The 20070-nt window shown below is 46.5% G+C and overlaps 1 long non-coding RNA gene across 1 annotated transcript; it reads right to left on the bottom strand.

Moving 5' to 3' along the window:
- Positions 1 to 922: 922 nt before the first annotated feature.
- Positions 923 to 3231, bottom strand: LOC144234561 (uncharacterized). Its single transcript, XR_013336017.1, has 3 exons — positions 3168 to 3231; positions 2263 to 2428; positions 923 to 1449 (listed from the first exon to the last, which is right to left on the bottom strand). It is a non-coding gene; the product is annotated as an uncharacterized LOC144234561 (long non-coding RNA).
- Positions 3232 to 20070: the final 16839 nt, after the last annotated feature.

Below are 20070 nucleotides of genomic sequence, written 5' to 3'. Positions count from 1 at the left end.
ACACACACACACACACACACACACACACCAGTGAGATTTCCAGTCAAGGCCAGCCCCAACATGTAGAGAGTAGGTGATTGCCAACCCTGGAGGGAGACATGAGACGTTCTTGTAAGCCTCCTGCCTCCTACCTCCATACTGTCTTTCTCCCCTTCCCCATGTTGGCTTTGAACACCACCATTTTCGGAAGTCATTCTGTGGCCAAGTAAGTTTGGGAAATTCTTCCAATGATATGCCCCTTGGGGGGTGAGGTGCACATTAACACATTTAATGCTCTGAGACAAATAAAGGAGTCTTTGTGTTTATTTAACTTAGGATCTCCCAAACCATCTGATCTTGTAACCATTTTTCCACAAAACACTACTTACCAAATCTCTCCCCACTCCCCACCCCAACTGGTAGAATTGGGGAGCATTAAACACGGCCCTGGGGGACTGGGAATTGACCTGAGGAGGGATAACTGGAGCACAGACCCCTCCCTGCTCCGATGGTGGAGCATCAGTGGCCTCCCGAGAGGTGCTTAGAGCAGTGGGGTGGGCATGAGGGCCAGGGAGGATGAACCCCATAAAAGGAAACAAGGGGGCTCTGGGGATAAACATCCCTCATTTCATTTATTCTCTCACCAACTTCTCTGCAAATATCAGGCAATGCCTGTTCCTTGAGTTGCAGGTTGGTGCCCACTTAAGGGGAGAATGGACCAGCCAGAAGACAGAACCCATCACTGCTGTTGCTAAGGCTGTGTGACCTGGGCAACAGGACTTCACCCTTTTTATCACCTGTCCTTATTTGTAAAATTGGGATGGTAATACCAGCTACCTCACAGGGTTGTTTAGAAGGGTAAGTAAAATAATACACACATGCGCTTAGTGTCTTTTCAAGCATGAAATGTATTTTATAATGAGCAGAATAGCAACGTTTTCTGTTTCCCTTTATACATTCCCTGGGTGACTTCATCCACTTCCAACGTCTTCATTCCATGGAAATGGAGATGGTTCCGGAAACTGTATTCCTATCCAGATCTCTCTCCTGAACTCTAGATTTCCACTACGGTTTGGTACTTATTGTAAGAAGGCAGAAATCCAATGAACTCCAAGGACAGAAAATGAAACCTTGCCAGATCTGAGAGAGTCTACACTTGAGATCGGGGGAAACCCATTAAGAATGGAAGCAGCAACTCTAGGGTCTGCTCTGTTCTCCTCTTGCACCCGACCCCCTACCTCTGCCTACTTGTCAGCCCCCACGTGTTTAAGACCCAAGTCCAGAGCCCACTCCAAATGGCAATAGACTCCATGTCTCCTTGTTCAAGTGTTGAGAGAAAGAATCTTCTGTCCATCCAATCCAGACAATGGAAGTCAGAGGTTTGCTGTTAAGTGTCCACTGCAGATCCAGTAGTTGGCTCTGTAGAGGGAGGGGATCATGTTGTATATTGAGCTGTCCCTTGTGGCATCACTGGACAGGACAAATAATAAAAGCCTGTCAATTGTATTCTTCTGCTTGCCCTGCCTGGCACACATAACTTTCTCCCTATTCAGACATTTTCAAAGATGCCCTTATCTGACTTGATCACATTTACAACTATAAGTCAGCTTTGCTGTCACTGACGACGCCAAACCATGCATCTTCCCAACAGAACGGGAAGTCACATTCTACTTCTCATTCAAAGTCTCCTGAGGCTACTATAGAGGTTGCTTGGGGGCCTCAGAACCCACCATACTCAGGTTCTGTCCATTCCTCTTCCAGTTCTAAGGGGTCCTTTCTAAACGTGACTCCTCACTTTCTTACAGTCAATGCATGAAATGGTAAATTTAACCTCTGCCATTCCCCCGATACCCAACAATGGAGCAAAACCAGGATGACAGTATGGGGGAGAGGGGTGGTGGACCAGGAGGCAGGGGAAGAATCACTCGGAAAAGTAGAGGAAAGGAAAAGAAAAAGAGGCAAAAAGAGATCTCGGGGGTAAGCAACACACAGTGGCTCCCAGTCCAAGAGTATGTCAAATCCTATAGCAACAGGGGACCCCTGGCTGGCACAGTAAAGCCAATGTCCTTAGAAGACTGCCTATTCTCAACAGCCTAAATGAATCCTGACCACCAGGCTCCCAAATCCTTTGTCATTTAGAACCCAGGATCAGCTTCTTCCATCTGACTGTCCTTTTCTTAGTAGCCAATACACCACGTGGCACAGAAAGGCTGTAGCCGAAAGTGGAATGTCTTTCCTCATCTGTCTTCCTTATCCACACTCCAACCCTATCTGTAGACTTGCCTCTCCGTGGGAAGACTCTCCTTGTTTTGTGGGGAAGCTGGAGTGAGCAATGCCTGGGAGGGGCTTTGAGGAGGTGTCGTGTTCCTCCAGCAGCTCCTCCTCCCAAAGGATTCTTTTCCAATGGCCAGAACATCCATCTTTGTCAATCAGAGCTTTAACTTTGGCACTAGAAATTCAATGAGACAGAAAATTAGGACCAGACCACAGTTTGGCAAGGTCCAGTGGTTTCTGGACTTGGCGTTAAGCAATGAGAGAGCTCCAGCTACAGGCAAAATGGGCTTTCTGCATCAGAGTTGCATAATCACCCTGTTTTTCTTATTTGCTCATAGACAGGCATTCTTGACAGAAGACTGTCTCTTTGCTGCTGGCCATTATCTAAGGTTATAAGCAATAAATAATCAGATTCATTATCCTTACATTCAGGCAGCAAGCCTCCCAAAGCTTCACCTTTGGTATGCATATGGTCTGAGTCTCAGGGATAGCAGATGATGACTTAATTAGTTTTTTTCCACCAAAAATCACAGACTGCAAATTTCCTATCCTATAATGAAAACAATTTTTTACTGTATGCCATCCCAATAATGCCATAACTAATCTCATGTGCGAAAACCCTATCACTTTGAACCCCACTCCTGGTACCAATTTCTATTCTGTGACTTCTCTGGTCACACATTTAAAAGAACTAAACTGAAACAGTTAAATGTAAGCTTATTTAACATTTAAACATTTACTACCTTCTCAACAACAGACATGTGGCCCCAGTGGCTGCTACCACAGCCCCTAACTCTAAAACTTTCCAACACCAATGTCCATTAGTGATTGGCAAGACTCAGTGGCTTGGTTGAATCTGATTGGCAAACAGAGACAACTCACTTATTTGAGCCAGACCACACACAAAAACTTACCCGGTCAGCCATTGTATTCACGGCCTTTGTGTTTGACCTGTATTCCATGGCTAGTCGGCATCAGCAGTCATGTGAGAACCATGTGGTCTGTAATTCTATCCCTTCCTGGAGTTATGAGGAACTGGCAAGCATCATGGAACAAACAGCAGAATATCCAAATACTATGTATGGAATCCATAGGCTCTGAAAATGAATCATTACCCACATGAAAATGATCATACGATCCTTTGTCTTCCATAATCCTGATCTGAATGAATGGCACCACCACCCAAGCCAGAAACTGGGGTGTTACCCTTCACCATCCCTTCTACTGCCATCCCTATATCGACTGCGACAACAAATGTCATTGACTTTACCTCCCGAATATCTCTTAAACTCACACACTTCTCTTCAACCCTCCAGCGTTATCTTAGATCATGCTATTAAAATCTCTTAACTAGCTTATCCTAGTAGCCTTCTCACTGATCTTCCTCAGGCAGTCTTCCTCCTTCTGAAATATTCCCCATATGGTTTTCAGACAAATCCGATCATGCCACTAGTAAGACCTTTCGATTATGCCCCAGCGTCCCAAACCCTCCATAATCGAGCCTCCACCTACCTCTCCAACCCTGCTTGACTGCCAGACAGTTCCCAGTTCCCGGAAGCCACCATTTTCCAGCCTCTCTTTTGGCTCAGCTTTGCACATGCCCAACACCTTTTCCAGGGGGTCTTCTCTGAACTCTTTTAGTCTAGGTTTGATGTATTTTCTATACACTCTCAGCAGTGACTCAGCATTACCATAGATCTTATCACTCTGGATTGTGAGTGCCTATCTTCTTATGTGTATACAACACAATGCTTGCCACATACTCAGTACAGGTTTGTTAAATAAAAAAGACACGCTTATCTGTTGCGGTGTGTATACCCCCCAACTCCTGCTGACAAATCTTCATTATTACGCTTGCTAACTTTGGTGCAGGGTCTTGTATCTTGTGAAGGATATTCACAAGTCCTTTCTCACTGGATCATTCCAGCAACCTCCACCCGCCCCTGCCCCCCAGCCCTGGCACAATGCTGAGAAAGAAGGAATGGAGGAATGTTACTCTTACTTACCTGAAAGGAAATATGATTCAGGAGCATTAAATGACTCATCTGATGGCAGGTTGCTCGGGCTGCTTCTTTCTGGGGACATCCTTTAGTTTTAAAAGCAGGTGCCAATCTCTGGTAGCAGAAAAAGCACAGGAATGAGCAGGTTCTAAAGAAAAATGCGCTATGAGTCGTGAGACGTGAGACTCTCACTCAACAGACACTGAAGTTGTTAAGAAAGCAATAGCGGATATATTCCAGGAGCTTGCAGCTGCCACTCGGTCACAAGGGACAGGGCAACTCTGTGTTCTAACCATTAGAGTGGTTATTATGGTCCTTAAGTGATGATTTATGGCATCCTCTCATGGATAGGCTGAGCAAGGATTAGATACAATACCACCAGCCCAATAAGCGGCTGAAAATTATTGGCCAAGGGCAAGTCAGATACAGGGTGACTTGATTTTCTAGAGAACAACATGGCAAGGACGGCCAAGCAGAGGGCGGCAATCAAAGATTGAGCGGGATGGTGGAATGCAGAATAGGCCAAGCCACTGCTGCCCTTGAGGTCTAGCCATCCCACTCAACACCCTCCCAACAGTACTCCAAGCACCATTCAGAGCCTCTGCTCTTAATGATCACTAAGAGCACTTTGTATTTTGTGTGCACGTGTGTAGTTCAGTGCCAGGACATCAGACTGCTTTAGCAACAACAGCAAAACTGCTGCACACATAGGGCGAAATACACAGGCAAAAAAGGGCTGGCTCCATTAGACAGAATTATATCCAGAAAACCCAACCATTGCTCAATCTCTGTTGTTCTTGCTGGTTGAACAGAAAGGAAAAGAAAAGAGGGACACCAGAAACAGATGCCTCCAACAAATGGCAGATCGCAGGCAGTCAGGAGTTCCTTTGCAGGGACCAGCACTTGTGGCAGAATTAAAGCTCCCCAAAAGCTGACACAGTGTTCTAGCAGCGAAACGGGTGTGTGCGTAATTGATCCAACCAAGTGTCAATTTGAGATCTGTGTTTCTGGGCTCTACTGCTGAGACGCAGTATGGCCCTCGTGTGGAAAAACACATTCATTCCAGGAGTGGGTAAACCAAGGGTTTTACCTGACGGTTGAGGACTACAGCTCCTCGTGGGAAGTGATTTCTTCCAGTTGTCCACCTTGTAGAATTAACAGAACTCCCAAGCTATTCCAAACCTCCTGTCCCCTGCACCCCACCTCTTTGCCAGCTCCCCACGGTTGTGGCACTAACCTGGGCTCAGCCCAGCCCCAAATCCAAGAACATAAATTTAACATGAGACAGAAATCATCGGAAGAGCGTCAGTTCCCCATTTCGCCACCCCCAGTCTGGTGGGGATGAATTTGAGAATGCAGGCAGTGGTGGGGACAAACAGGCACCCTCGTTGTCCTCAAAGTCACTTTCTTATTATTCTTACCCAGGCGGCTACCATTTTCCTCACATCTGCTCTGCAAGTTCTGTTGGCTCTCTCTCTAAAATCTCTGGGTCTTTATGTCCACCTCCACGCCGCTCTAATCCACCATCCTCTCTCTCCGCTCTTTGGGTTTACTGCCTCCTAACTGGTCTCTTTGCTTCTTCCTCTCTTGCCCCTGCAACTCATTCTACACACCACAGCCAAGTTATTTTCCTTACCTTTTCAGATACACGTTTAAAAACATACCTAAGTAGAGAGAGCAACGTATAATAAAGCCTCCATGATTTCTGTGTGTGTAGAATGCGTTCAAACAAATCTTAGGTATCATGGCACATAACCCCTAAACACCTATGCATTATGCTTCTCAAACTAATGCTGACTTTTTTTAACCTAATTGTCATGCAATTATTATCACACTTAACAAAATTAACAATAATTATTTAATGTTAATTGATACCAGCTATGTATTCAAATTTCCTCAGCTGTCTCAAAGGTCTCCTTTCACAATTTGTTTGAATAAGGATCCAAACTAGGTCTGTAACCCCACTCTTTCTTTTTTTAATGTTTATTTTTGAGACAAAGAGACAGAGCGAGAGCTGGGGAGGGGCAGAGACAGAGGGAGACACAGAATCTGAAGCAGGTTCCAGGCTCTGGGCTGTCAGCACAGAGCCCGACGCAGAGCTCAAACTCACGAACTGCGAGATCATGACCTGAGCCGAAGTCAGACGCTTAACCTACTGAGCCATCCAGGCGCCCCAGTCTGTAACCCACTAATGTGAGTTATAGACAGAGACTACACCAAGTGGACTTATCCCCACAAAGGAAACTTTGTTGGCAGCAAATAAAAAGATCCAAAGCATGACTCTCCAGAGAAAGAGTGAATGGGTTCCTTTTATTTAGGGTTAGGATGAATATTCCAACAGAAAGGGGAGTTTTCTTACCGCAGGTCAAGGTAGGCAGAAGACACGCCAATACATTCATCCTGTTAGGTTAATGAAATTGTGCTCCTTCTTGGGCCGAGACTTTGACATTATAATGAGGGACAAGTAACTGTCATGTCCATCTGTGCAGGTTTATGTGGTTGAGCTCAAACTAGTCTAGGCTCTTCCTATTGTTTTTGTCTAAAAGATAAGGTTAACATTTCTATGAAGAAGGAAGCATCAGGTGGGTGTCTTGCTGATGAATTTTACCTCATTAACCCTATGGGGCAGGGTTCAGTCTATACATTGTGTTTCATTTGGTCCTTTTTTTTTTTATGTTTATTTTTGAGAGAGAGAGCAAGCGGGGGAGGGGCAGACAGAGAGGAACAGAAGATTCAAAGCTGCCTCCACCCTGACAGCAGAGGCCTCGATATGGGGCTCGAACCTACAAACCAGGAGATCCGTGACCTGAGCCTGAAGTCAGACACTTAGCCAACTGAGCCAGCCAGGTGCTCCTCATTATGTCCTTTAAGGCTCTTTTATTCTATAATAGTTTCTCCTCCTTTCTTTCCATGCCATTGATTGCTCTCTTTAAATATAAATCAGGAGGTCATTCCTGCTCAAAACCCTCCAATAGCTGCACCAGGAGTTAGAATAAAACCCAAAGCCTTTACCACGCAAAGCCCTGTGGGATCTGGGTGCTGCCCACCTCTCCAATGTTCTCTGTCACTTGCCGATTTAGCCCAGCCCCAAGGCCTTCCTCAAGGAAGTGTGTTCAAACACACCTCACTTGTTCCCAGCTGGAATTCTGCACGTGCTGTTCCCACCACCTGAAATGCTTTCTCCTCCCTCACCACACACCTACTCAGATCTTGGCAAAAGTGGCGTCCTTCGGGACACAGCTCAAATTGCCACCTTCTCAGAGCTAGAGGCCTTCTCAGATCACACATTCTAAATGAGCTCTTCTTCCCCCGGGCCCCTCTGTCTGAATCAACCCGACCTCATTTCTTCATGCAGCTGATTACTATCTGCAATTTCCTTCTCTTTCATCTGTCTGTTTACCTGTGTAACATGACATTAAAGTAGAAGTTTCCCCCAAAGCACTAAGAGATGACAGATACGAAATTTCAAAGCTTGATAACCATCTACATAGTCTACGAAGGAAATGGTCAAGAACATGTCCGTGATTGTTGGTTCCCTCAGAATAAAGTATATGAAAACGGGTTTAGATAATGGAGAAGGAAGGATTCGTAGAGGATGTCTTTGGAAGAAGTTGTTGCTGTCTGAAGAGAGTGGACTCCTCCCACCCCAGGGAAGGGGGAAGATGGGGAGAACCACCCCACCAAGCCCGGAGAGAGAGGGTTTTAGAGGACCAGAGAGCTTCCTTTGCGTCCTCTCAAGTTGGCCTGACTCTCACCTGAGGAAACAGAAGTGCTTAGCCTGAGAAAACAAGATTGAGGGGTGTTCTGAGTTCAGTCCACACTTCCAGAACCTGCTGGGATGAGAGATGCTTGAGGTATTTCCCAGGGACCAGTGTGAACCACGAGAGAAAAATCAGAGAGGGATTGTCTTGGGTTCTGCCCAATGGGGTTTCTAGAAGGTGCAGTGATCCATTCCAGCAACAAGAAGCAGAGGGAGAAGGCCATGTTCCTAGAGGCTACAGAAGAGTAGAAAATAACCCCTACAGTTAAGATGCATCTCCCTGGGCCAAGAGAATGGCCATGATTTCTTTCTCCAAAGAAAGAGTAAGATTTAACCATCTGCCAGGCCCCAAGAACACAAACTTCCCAGTCTAGAAAGAACTGCCCTTACCACATACACCCCTCCCCTCACTCACACAACCCCTGCCCTGAAAGGAGCAGAATACTAGCTAGGAAGGGACGAGAAGTTGAGATTGGGAAGAAGATGAAGGAAGAGAAAGCAGGAACTGGCCACCGCCTATCCTTGGAGTCAGGAAGCCATCAACAGGTTAAAAGTCAGAGGGTTTAGTTCAACCCGTTGGATGAAATTGAAAGATCCACTTGTTATCTTGCACCTGAAATTCCAGTTCTTAAACTGAGGTTGTTTTACAACTTAAAGAGGCAGGAGACTCGTCTATAACGCAGACGTGGACAGAACAATCATGAGATCTGCCCACATTTCTATCGTAGGAAAAGATCACCATCACTGAATTCACTTGAGATGGGCAGGGGAGGGCAAAGGCAGTTACACTTCGATCCTCCAAGTCATCCCCCAAAGAGAGTGAACCCCTTCCACCCCGGCTGTTATCTGTCCCCCTCCACTGGCATGTAAGCCTCACAGGACTGTGGCTTTTGTCATCCTAACATTGCATCCCTGGAATGGAAAAAGGGTCTGGCATGTGGTAGGCTCTCCATAAATAAATAAAATACACATCACCCAGGTCTGATGAGTGGGCTCATCCTTAGTTTCCCCAAGCGGTGGATCACCAAATAGCTGAGGTTTTGCTTTGGAGCTTATTGGAAGTTTCTAGTGTAGCTGTACTAGATAGACTGAATTGCCATGACAATGACCCCAAAATATGATTGGACTAACACAATACAAGTTTATGTCTTGCTCATGGCAAGTCCGATGACAGTGTTCCTGGGAGAACAATGTTCCTCCAGGATCCAGGCCCCTGCCCATCTTTAACACGCAGCCTTCAGAGGCTGTGGAAGGGAAGGAAGTTGGAGGAGGCACAGGTGGTCACCAGTCCCCTCATCTGGGAAATGAGACACGTCATCTCTCCATAGTTCCTTTGGCCAGAGCTAGTCCTATGGGCCCATCCAGAGTCAAGGGGATGAGAAGTATCATGTCTGACTAGACAGCCACATGCCAGCAGTACCTCCACATCATGGAAGGAGAGCTTGAATCTTGGATGGTCAGTTACAGCATCCCCTGGAAGCACTGGCTACAGCCTGTCTTACTAGCGAAAGTAAGTCCTCCTCCAGATGCTGGCTCCAGCCAGATATCTGGGCCCAAAGAGCTGCAGCCTCACATCCCCAGTACCAGCCGTTACTTAGTCCAGCTTCCCCTCAGGGGTCGCTGCTCTTTGTAGAAACCCTGCTGTTTCATCAGGGGTCCCAGACCTGAAAAACCTGCCTGCCACATCAATGAGATGACCACTCCTTGTCCTTGGGGGGGTAAAAATGCCACCCCCAGTGGAGCCTGGGAGGCTCAGTCGGCTGACTGTCTAGCTCTTGATTTCAACTCAGGTCACGGTCCCAGGGTAGTGGGATCGAGCCCCGTGTCAGGCTCCGTGCTGGGTGTGGAGCGAAGGACCCCTGAGAGCCCTAAAATACCTCCTTCCCTTTACAGATAAAGACCTGGGACCTAGCCTTTGACTTGCCCAAGGTCGCGTAGCTTGTCAGCAGCAGAAACACCTGCCCACTCTCTCATACCACATGGCTGCAAAGCCCCTACCTTTAAAGGCTGCCATTCCCGCCTAGTCCCCAAATCACCTACCATTGTGCCCAAACTGAATTTTCCCTGTCCCCACATCCTGGGAGCCTTCACACATCTTCTGTCTCAGCTGCCCCCCACCCAGGAGGCCTGCTCTTCCCAGCCAGTCTGCTAGCCGGCCCACCTTTTCTCCTCAGGTCCCATATGGAAGTTCTGTTCTCTGTGGAGCAAGGGTCAATGGAGCTTTAATGACGGAGTCTACCCCCTCCCCCCACCTTCATGGATGAGGAATCTAAAGCCATGAGGCCTTCAAGTTGGAAGAAGGCAGGCCTTACCTTCACTTGTGTGGTCATCAATTCTCTCTGTGGCGTAAGACCACCTTCATGCTCAACCTGATAGCTGTCACCACAGCACTTCTGGCTTCCCAGCCGGCACTTCCCTACCCACGTGACAGGGAAGCTCTATATGCTGGGGGGTTAAGCTTGGCCAGCTGGTGGAGGCATGGACCAGAGAGGAAGGAAGCTGATGGATAAGTGCTTCTCTTTCTCTCCTCCTGATGGACAGCTCTGACACATCTGTCAGGTGGCTTTACAGACAGCCCCACACAATCAGGCTGCCAGGAAGTGGCCCACCTGGCAGTGTGAATTAACTCTGAATTAGCACTCTCCATCCCTGCCTCACTCCCTCTGACCTTCCCTGAGGCTGGCTATCGGGTCCCCACTCTCCAGTAACATCTCACAGGTAAGCCTTGGTCTCTGACTTGTCTTTTAGGGGACCCCAGACTCAGACAGAGACAGAGAGGGTGAGCCCTAGGGACTCCCGACTGCCCAGGTGGGTCCTATGCAGGACATTGGCATTGGTCAATTCACTGCTCCCCGTGTCTGGCCCTGAACCTTGTTGGTTCAGTGAATTGATTTTTTTTTCTTTTTTTTTTTGTAGAACAAAATAGGGGCAGCTTGTGTTACTCAGGTTCATCAGGGCAGGAAACCCATCTATTGATTCACCAGGCAAAATGTAGCTGTCGGTCAGGCCAGAGACTCAAGTGCATCTTCTCCCCGTAGGCGGCAGACTTGAGAGGCCACATGGCCAGAAAGTCCTTGGTGAGCAGTGAGTCTCCTGGCAGTTCTAGGGCATCTCATCATCTTGGGACAGATGTCTCAGTCGAGTAGGCTGAGGGCCTCTCAAGGCTTCAGAAGTAGCCCTTGTCAAGAAGGTCGTCACGGAATGCCTGCTTGGTCAAGAGCTCATTTCCCAAAACAGGGCTTAGATGGGTACCATCCGTATTTGCCCCATCACGTTACTATTTTTATGCTTCTATGCCCTTGTCACCATTGTTAATATTATTATTAGCAAGAAGGCAATATTTTGAAAACTTATTAATGTGCTTTCCTCTTTCTCCTTTCAGAAGATGTCCTTCCCGTGGTTAGCCCTAAGCACCCATCGGCCTGTGGAAAGATTAAATTGTTACAAAAGAAGGCAAAAAGAAATGAAGGATTCATTTCTATTGACATTTAAAATGAGATTTCTCAGCAAGATATTTATCTGTAGATCCAGGCTCCTGTCCTGAGAGAGTTATAATTGCCCCTGCGAAAATGACAGACCCTGAGGTACAGTATTTGGGCTCAAATCCAGTTCTGCCATTTACCAGTTATGTGACCTTGAGCAAGTGACTGAATTTCTTTATGACGTATTCTCCTTATCTGTAGAATGGGAGTAATAATAGTACCTACCTCAGGGGACTGTTTTGAGAATTTAATCAGCTAATACACACAAAGCATGCATTTGACAAATTGGATTCCTTCTAGATACCAAGCACTGTAACACTTAGAGGTAGTTAGAAAGTGCTTGGGATGTAACAAGTACAGTATTCAATAAATATCATTTTCAAAATTCCTTTATCTTCCTCTTTAATCATGTCAAAAGCCAGTGTGTCAATGAAGCCATAAAGCTCTCTCTGTGGTAGACGTGTGATATGTCAGAGAGAAAGTGATAAAAGCCTTTCTTTTCAGTCCTAAGGGATTATGGGAAGAGGAGGTGAGAAAGACAGAAAGGAGAAAACTACCCCCCAATCATGCATACCCTACACACATACACACCCATCACACACACACACACACATCACATGTTCTACACACATACACACCCATCACACACACCATACATCACACACACATCACACATAACACACACATACACATCCATCATACCACACACACACACACCATACACCACACAAACATACACACATATACCACACATCACACACTCCACACACACACCACAGCACACACACACAACCAACTGTTGGGGCTGACCTTCTGAAACATCCAGAAAGTGAAAAGCTCTAAGGACATAGAGACATCAGGTGGCAAAGCCATGCTGACAAGAACCAAGTAGCTATCTCAGGCAGAGTGAGGGTCAAGAGAAGATTGGGAGCGACCACCAGGGTTGGGGAGCCTGGTGGGGACCATGATAGAAATGCAGAAGGATCTGCACCTAGCCAGTAACTCTAAAGGGAGGCCGAGTGAGTCATCCAAGGAATAACATAGGGGCCTGAGCAGGCTGAGAGACCAGATCACAAATCCTTCTAGTTGCCAGTGTTAGCAGTGTAAGCAGCCACCAGAATCAGGGGCCAGAGATAAAGCCCTAGAAACTCTAGAAACCAGGAACACCACCACATGATTCCAAGGGGGCGGTAGAAGAAGGGGTGAGTAGAAGAAAGGCTGCAGAAGCTGGGAGACTGAGCATTTTTACACAGAGAGTGTCTGTTTCCCAGAGGTATTGTTTACGTTACTGCCTTCTATGGAACTGAATCTAGATTTGTCTCCCAGCTACCTAGAGGCTGGAGATGAAATAGAGATTCCAATTCTTTCTGGATGTCCAAGGCGTGGTATAAGTCTTATGACGCTGAGCCAGGTTTTTTGTTTGTTTGTTTGTTTTTTTTAAGAGAGAGAGAGAGACAGAGCATGAGCAGGGGAGGGGCTGAGAGAGAGGGAGACACAGAATTTGAAGCAGGCTCCAGGCTCTGAGCTGTCAGCACAGAGCCCAACGCAGGGCTCGAACCCACGAAACCAGGAGATCATGACCCGAGCCGAAGTCAGACGCTTAACCGACTGAGCCGTCCAGGTGCCCCACCCCTGATTCTGTTTTGATTGTTGTTGCTATTTTAGTGGATGCTATCATCTGTGGAATTCTCCTGTGTGGGAATTGACCACCACAGGCACAGGGCAGTGACAACAAACCAAACAACTTCCTGTCGAGAGGTCCTGCTCCCTCATCCCTGCTCTCTAACCCCACGGGGGACTGGTTTCCAGGGTGGACACCTGGCTCAAGCTAGCTCGAGCTGGGCCAATTCCAATCTCTCGTAGGATTTAGAGAATTTGAGCTGAGGAGGACGAGCTGTTTGTGACTGGAAATCATGGCAGACTTCTGGCGCGGGACTCCCCAAGTACGACGGGAGCCCTGGTGAGCCTCAAACTGACCCAAAGTGCAAGCCCTTTGGCTTGCACCTTGCAATGACTTTATAGTCTAATGCTATTAATTTTTAACGTATAATGAGGGACTATGTTCTAATAATCTACCAAATGGGTCAATACGGGTTACTAAAATTTAGGATTCATCAACTCATGTGACTGTTAGAAGAATGTTCTGAGAACTCTAATCTGACGCTGTGCTGAGGAAGCTGTCTGCCGGGCCAAGTTGGCAACGATGTGATGCTCTCACAGCACAGGCACCCAGAGCACCGGAATTCCTGCAATTTGGGGTAATGACCCTTTATCATCAGTCCTTCATCAGTGATGTTTAGGATTGACTCTGGGTTTTGATGCTTCATTGCATTGGTCATTAATTATAAATTACATTAATTATAAATAAAAGGATGTAAATTTGGCTTCTTGATTATTTAGCTTATAATTACCAGTTTCGTTTATTGTGGTGGTTGTGTGTCTTGATCTTTTGGACCTATCATTTTCCAATAATTAGACCTTGAAGCTATGCATTATAATTCAAATGTCATCACCATGCTTCTGTATATGCATGTGCACGTATATTCTTATTAGTACCATGATCATTCATGCTGCACTGACTTTTGTCCTCTGGAAATTGGGAACCATTGAAAGGTTTCAAGGTTTTCACCTGTTCAGTGAGTCACTGGGAAAAAGTTTAAGACTTCTGCTCCTGAAGAAGGACCCACAAATATCTGATGTTAAGCCCCTAAAGTTGCCCTTATTCCCAGTCACCAAAATGGTCAACTCCTTTTTGGATTCTATGAATGTATATAATAAGTTCTCATTTTGACTTAAACTAGCTTGAGCTGGTTTGGGTGACTCGTATCTAAAGAAGCTTAACTAACAGGCAGGAAGAGGTGGAATAGAGAGGAGTGCAGAAAAAGCCAGATGGGTCGGAAGATTCTGGAACCCGAGTAAAAAAAGCTTTACAAAGAGCTGAGTTGGGAGAAATGAGTAGGGGGAAATAATGAGCCATAATGAGCAGGGAGAAATATAAGGTCTAAGAAGTTTTACTGTGTGCAGAGGCCATCCCAACGTGGCCACTGGTCCTCAGGTTTGAATCTGAGCAATCCCCTGCAGGGTGGACAGATTTTTCTTAAAATGGATACAACGATTAGAGCCTAACTGATGAGGGATCATAAGGCAAGCTAAAGACAGAGCGCAAGCTAGCGAACACCCCCGCCTCCCAGGTGGAACATGTCTGACATTCCCATCACTCCTGGCTGCCCAGGAACAAAGGAAAGGGAAAAACAAATGGTTAACTGATAGAGCTCACAGTCATGCGGTGTGAGAAGTCAATGGAGATGATTTATTTTCAGAAATACCAAATAAAAGTGGTGCTGTCTAGGACCCATCCTCCGCTCCCCAGTGGAGTCCCAAACCCTTAGACACTTCACTTCCTGGTTCTTCTTCCCTTCTCCACATCGCAGACTTATTTTTTCATGGGCTTTGCAATGAGCATGCTCCAAAGAACTGAAGCCTCTGTGTCACCTCAATGAATGTACATTTGTTCCCGTCAGACTACTTTTTGCCCTACATGAGCATAGGCAACTTCTGGGTAAGTCTGTAACCTCCGTAGTACTCAGCTCATAAGGAGTCAGGAGAGGGACTTCACGCCAGGAGATAAATTGTCTGCCATAACTGCCTGCCCATCAGACACCCACTCTTGCAAGAACGTTGATTGAAGCCTCGCTGTGTTCCCAATCTCTGTGTCCCTCTTTGATTGGGGTAGTGGGCTTATTTCTCACATTCAGGACATGAATTTCATCAGTTTACAAATATCTCAGTAAATTACAAGAAAGAGGCAAGTCTTATCAATAGCCTGATCTCCAGAAACCTATAGACTCAGCTTCCTGGAGCCCCAACTTCCCCCTCCCCTCCACCTAGATGTGGGGAACAAAGGCAAGAAGGGAATGGCAGGTACAATTGCATTTCCGTATCACCTGCAGCCCATTGACAGATACTTGAGGCAAATGCAGAGTAGAACATTCCTCCAGGAGCCCCCTACCTTCATATGGTTAGTGCCTTACTAGAGGGAAAACCACCTTAGGTTGACAATAGTGAGTCGTCCCCCCGCCCCCACCATCTATGAGTCCTCTTTAGCATATGAAAGTCCTTCTGGAGGCCTCCCTTGTGCCTTTACCTCCCCAACTCCATAGTGTATAATCAGTCACTCTTCACAGCCCTAGTGCAGCTCTTTCTGCATGTGGGGCCTGTCCCTGTGCTTTAATAAAATCTCAAGAATTCCTTCCTGGCCGTCAGTTCCAAACCCACATCACTCCAAAGTGCCCTCACTAATCACTGGGCTCACTAAATTATAATCACATTTCAGTCTTGCCTCCCTGCGGCTCCTCCCATAACACCTTGAGTGGACTTTTGGGTATTCGCAAAGTCTTCAATCTCACAGTCATGAAATGACATCCATTGAAAGTTGTTTTATTAGTTATCTCTGAGGCAACCTTAATTCCCAGTTTACAGGATTGTTAACTGCTGCTAAGCTGATACTAGACCCTTTTTTCCAACTTCCTGACCTTACTACATAGCCTCTGAGCCAGCTCTCAGCCTGCTGCTCTTCCAGTGATCCCTATGGCCTACCTACAGTTTTTGTTCAGTTTTTCCTTTCACGGCGGTAAATCCAAATCAATAAGAGCCATTCGAAAAGCACAAATTCCTAAGCCCCAACTCAAACCTGCCAAATATGAATATCCCTGGGAGAGGCTGTCATTGGGGGAATAGACAAATCTCCTCACCGATACTGATAGGTACTTCCCAACTTTAAAACACTGAAGTGTAGCATATTCTTAAAGAACATTTCAGTGTCACTCGTGTCATATATCTTACTTAGTTTAAGTCCTGGAGTGTTAGGCACAACTTGTTTATTTGACTAAAGGGACTGTTTGTTAATAAGTACCCCTTTGATTTAGTGAATTTTTGTTTACTATGTAACTTGGTGGAGAAGTTGAGACCCTTGTGAAAGTGAAGTTTTGTAGAATGAATGTATCAACATATATTTATGTGGTATCATAAGGGATATAAAAGAGAAAAAAATTAGTGTTTCAGCTGCAAGCAACAGAATCCATGTTAACTAGTTTAAACAGAAAAGGAAGTCATTTAAAAAATATTCGACAATCCAAAGAATCTCTAGAAAAGCTGAAAAGCTGGGAAAGTTTTATATTATTCCCAGCTTTTATACAGTTTTCCTGCATCTACTGAGATGACCATATGGCTTTTCTTTTCAGTTTGTTAATATAGTGAATTACACTGATTGGTTTTTTAATGGTAAACCAGCCTTGCATTCCTGAAACAAAACATGTTTGGTCATGTTCTACTATCATTCCTTTAAGTAGGTTTATTTATTTTTGAGAGGGAGAGAGAACACAAGGAGGGGAGGGGCAGAAAGAGAGAGGGCAAGAGAGAATCCCATGCAGCCTCCACACTGACAGCGTGGAACTCGATCCCAGATACCCCATCAGATATGATCTGAGCCAAAATCAAGAGTTGGATGCTTAGGGGCGCCTGGGTGGCTTAGTCGGTTAAGCATCTGACTTCAACTCAGGTCATGATCTCACAGTTCGTGGGTTCCAGCCCTGTGTCAGGCTCTGTGCTGACAGCCACCTCAGAGCCTGGAGCCTGTTTCAGATTCTGTATCTCCCTCCCTCTCTGACCCTCCCCTGCTCACACTGTCTCTCTCTCTCTTTCTCTCAGAAATAAATAAAACATTAAAAAAATGTTTTAAAGAATTATACAGAGTCACCAACCCCTGATCCCCCAGGAGCAGGCAGCTCTGTAGGACAGTGGCTCCCTTGAAGGAGGCCATTCTTTACAAACCTAAGGGTGGAGAAGCAGAGCATGGCACACGCTTCTGTAGCACTCAGACCCTAAGGTGACCTCCAGTGCCTTCCGTCTCCTCATGCCCATGCTTTTCTGCGGTTCCTTCCCTTGAGTGGAGGGGGATCCTGCCTTGTTTCTAACCGATAGAACATGGCAAAGGTGATAGGATTTCCCTCTCTTGATCAGGTTGCACTATGGCAAAGGTAGTAATGTCCATGGTCACGTAACTTTATAGAAGACTCTATCATAGCAGGCGGACCAAGAGATTCCCTTTGCTGGCTTGATGAAGTAAGCAGCCATGTTGAGGGAGCCCACAAGGCAAGAACGTTCAGGTAGCCCCTAGGATCTGAGGATGGTCTCCAGTTGATGGCCAGCAAAAAGCCAGGCTCTCGGCCGTACAACTTCAAGTACAAGAATTCTGCTAACAACCCACACAAAGCAGATTCTTCCTTAGTTGAGCCTCCAGATGAAGATGTCCTGGCTGACACCTTGATTGTGACATTGCCCGAGCTACACAGAGGTCCCAACTGAGCCATGCCCAGAGTCTTGACCCACAGAAACTGCAGAATGTCTATGTGTGCTGTGTGGAGCTGCTCAGTTTGTGGTGGATTGTGACGCAGCCTTAGAGAACGAATACAGCCTTCCTGAGGCAGGCAGATCATTCTGAAAGAAAGCCAAGCCATGCTAGCTAGCTAGTCCAGTCCCTAAACTCACCACCCAGATGGTGGAGAGAGGCCAGTACTGTTCATCTAGTGGAGGTGGCTCCGTATGGGAAGGCAAAGCCAATCAGAGGGAAAACTTCCACCTTCCCCTCACCCCTATTTCAACAGAAAGGAGAGAGAACTGTTAGGGGGCTATGACCCTGGTCCAGGCAAGAGGCGATGGTGGCCAGGATGGGGAGAAGTAAACAGATCTGAAGCACATTCAGGAAATACATAACTTGCCAAGGTTGCTAAGTGACTGGTTACAGAAGGTGAGAGAGAGGGGATCTGGAATGACTTGAGCGCCTGGGGCTATGGCGATGCCACCCACCATGCCCTCTGACTGACATCTCTCCTTGGAGATCTCAAAGGGGGACAGTTTGGGAGAAGCATGGAAATCAAGAGTTTGCTCTGGACATACTGAGTTTGAGCTCCTGTGAGACATCCAAATAGAGATGACAGTTAGGGGCTGGGGATGCCAATCTGGAGCTCCGAAGAGAAGTTGGGGCTGGAGATGTAAATGCATGAGTCATCAGCATCCAGGCGTTATTTAAAGCCACAGGAAGGGATGGAGCTGCCTAGGGAGGGAACCTAGAATCTTGCCCTTCCAATCCCCCCGTCCCCTCCCTGTGCTGCCCTCAGACCAGGGCATTCTAAAATGCAAATCCCATCTTTTCCTTCTGCTGAAAATTATGCAATGGTAATCAAAGGGTTTTTTTTTTCTTCTTTTAAAATTCAGTTTTATTAAAATGTTGTTTAAACTCTAAAAGGAAAGTTATGTTAACACGTTGTACATTGACCTACTTTCACAGAAGAAATTATATAGCGCTGATTAACAGCCAGTACAATATTTGGAAAGTTGAGGAGAAACAGTAAAAGCAAAGAAAATATAATGAAGGCAAGTGAATAATTAAATTAGAGCAAATGTGTCGCTTTTAACATTATTTTCTCCGAGTACCTATGATAATTTTATAGACCCAGCCAAAGATTTTAATTGCTTAAAAGGCCATGCACTAGCTATGTGACCTTGCCAACTGCCTTAACCTTTCTGTCTCCTTTTGCTTTTTGTAGAAGGTGGAAATAATGATGTTTGCACTGCATTTCTGGAAAGGTTGCTGAGAGGGCCAAATGAGATCATGGAAATAAAAACACTGAAAAGGTTAGAGGAGGAGGAGGTGATAAGCTCCCGAAGTTCAAGGACCGCGATGTATTGTACTTGTATCTTCTCTGCTCGGTAGAGTGCCTAGAGTTCAACAGCAGATTATTATTAGAAAGGAAAAAAATATTTCAAGGGCTCTCCCTATTGCCTTTGGAGTAAATCTCAGTTGGGTTCCCTGAGAGCAGAGTCTAAGATTCAGACTTGGGTGCAGACGGTTTACACAATTGTCCAGAGAGCAGGCGCGGGGGAGGAGGAAGAGAGAGACAAAGAGAACGAGCCCATGTGTGGTTGCGATGGGCCACCACTGCTGAAGGCAACGGGGCTCCGTTCTGCAAAGACCCTTTACTGAGTCACTCCCAGACTTGTCCACCTGTACGATGGGAGGCTCCAGCATTTACCCATCAGCTCCAGCACCGCCACCGATGAGGGTGTCCTGCAGTGTACTACCCGCTCGTCCCTCCCCCAGCGGAGAGTTCCTCTGGCCCTGGAAAGGCTCAGAGAGACAGAGAAGGTGGAGGGGGCTTGAGGTGGGACCTGCCGTTGAGTAGTGATCTTGAACTTGCACAGAACATCCACCACTGCAGCCACTGAAACCAGGGGTGGACCGAGGGGATGTGAGCCCGAGGCACCAAAAGCTGTCTGCTACACGATCCAAAGCCTTTTGCCTGACATTTGTCCTCCCAGAGCTCAGGGTCCCTCAGAAAGGAATCTTCCCTGCCTGCCTTTGGACTCTGCTGAAGAGACGCCCTCGGGGGCTTTCCTTGTCCTTCATAGCCCTGTCTGCCTCCCTGTGCCACCGCTGACTGGGCCAAGGACAGACACCTGTCCAGTCCTAGTCAACTCGGACTGCTGTGACAAAATACCACAGACAGGGCGGCTTTGA

The sequence above is a fragment of the Crocuta crocuta genome, unplaced genomic scaffold, assembly GCF_008692635.1.
Source record: "Crocuta crocuta isolate KB4526 unplaced genomic scaffold, BGI_CrCroc_1.0 scaffold180, whole genome shotgun sequence".
NCBI classification, from domain to species: Eukaryota; Metazoa; Chordata; class Mammalia; order Carnivora; family Hyaenidae; genus Crocuta; species Crocuta crocuta.
This window is presented reverse-complemented; position numbering and strand designations above follow the sequence as displayed.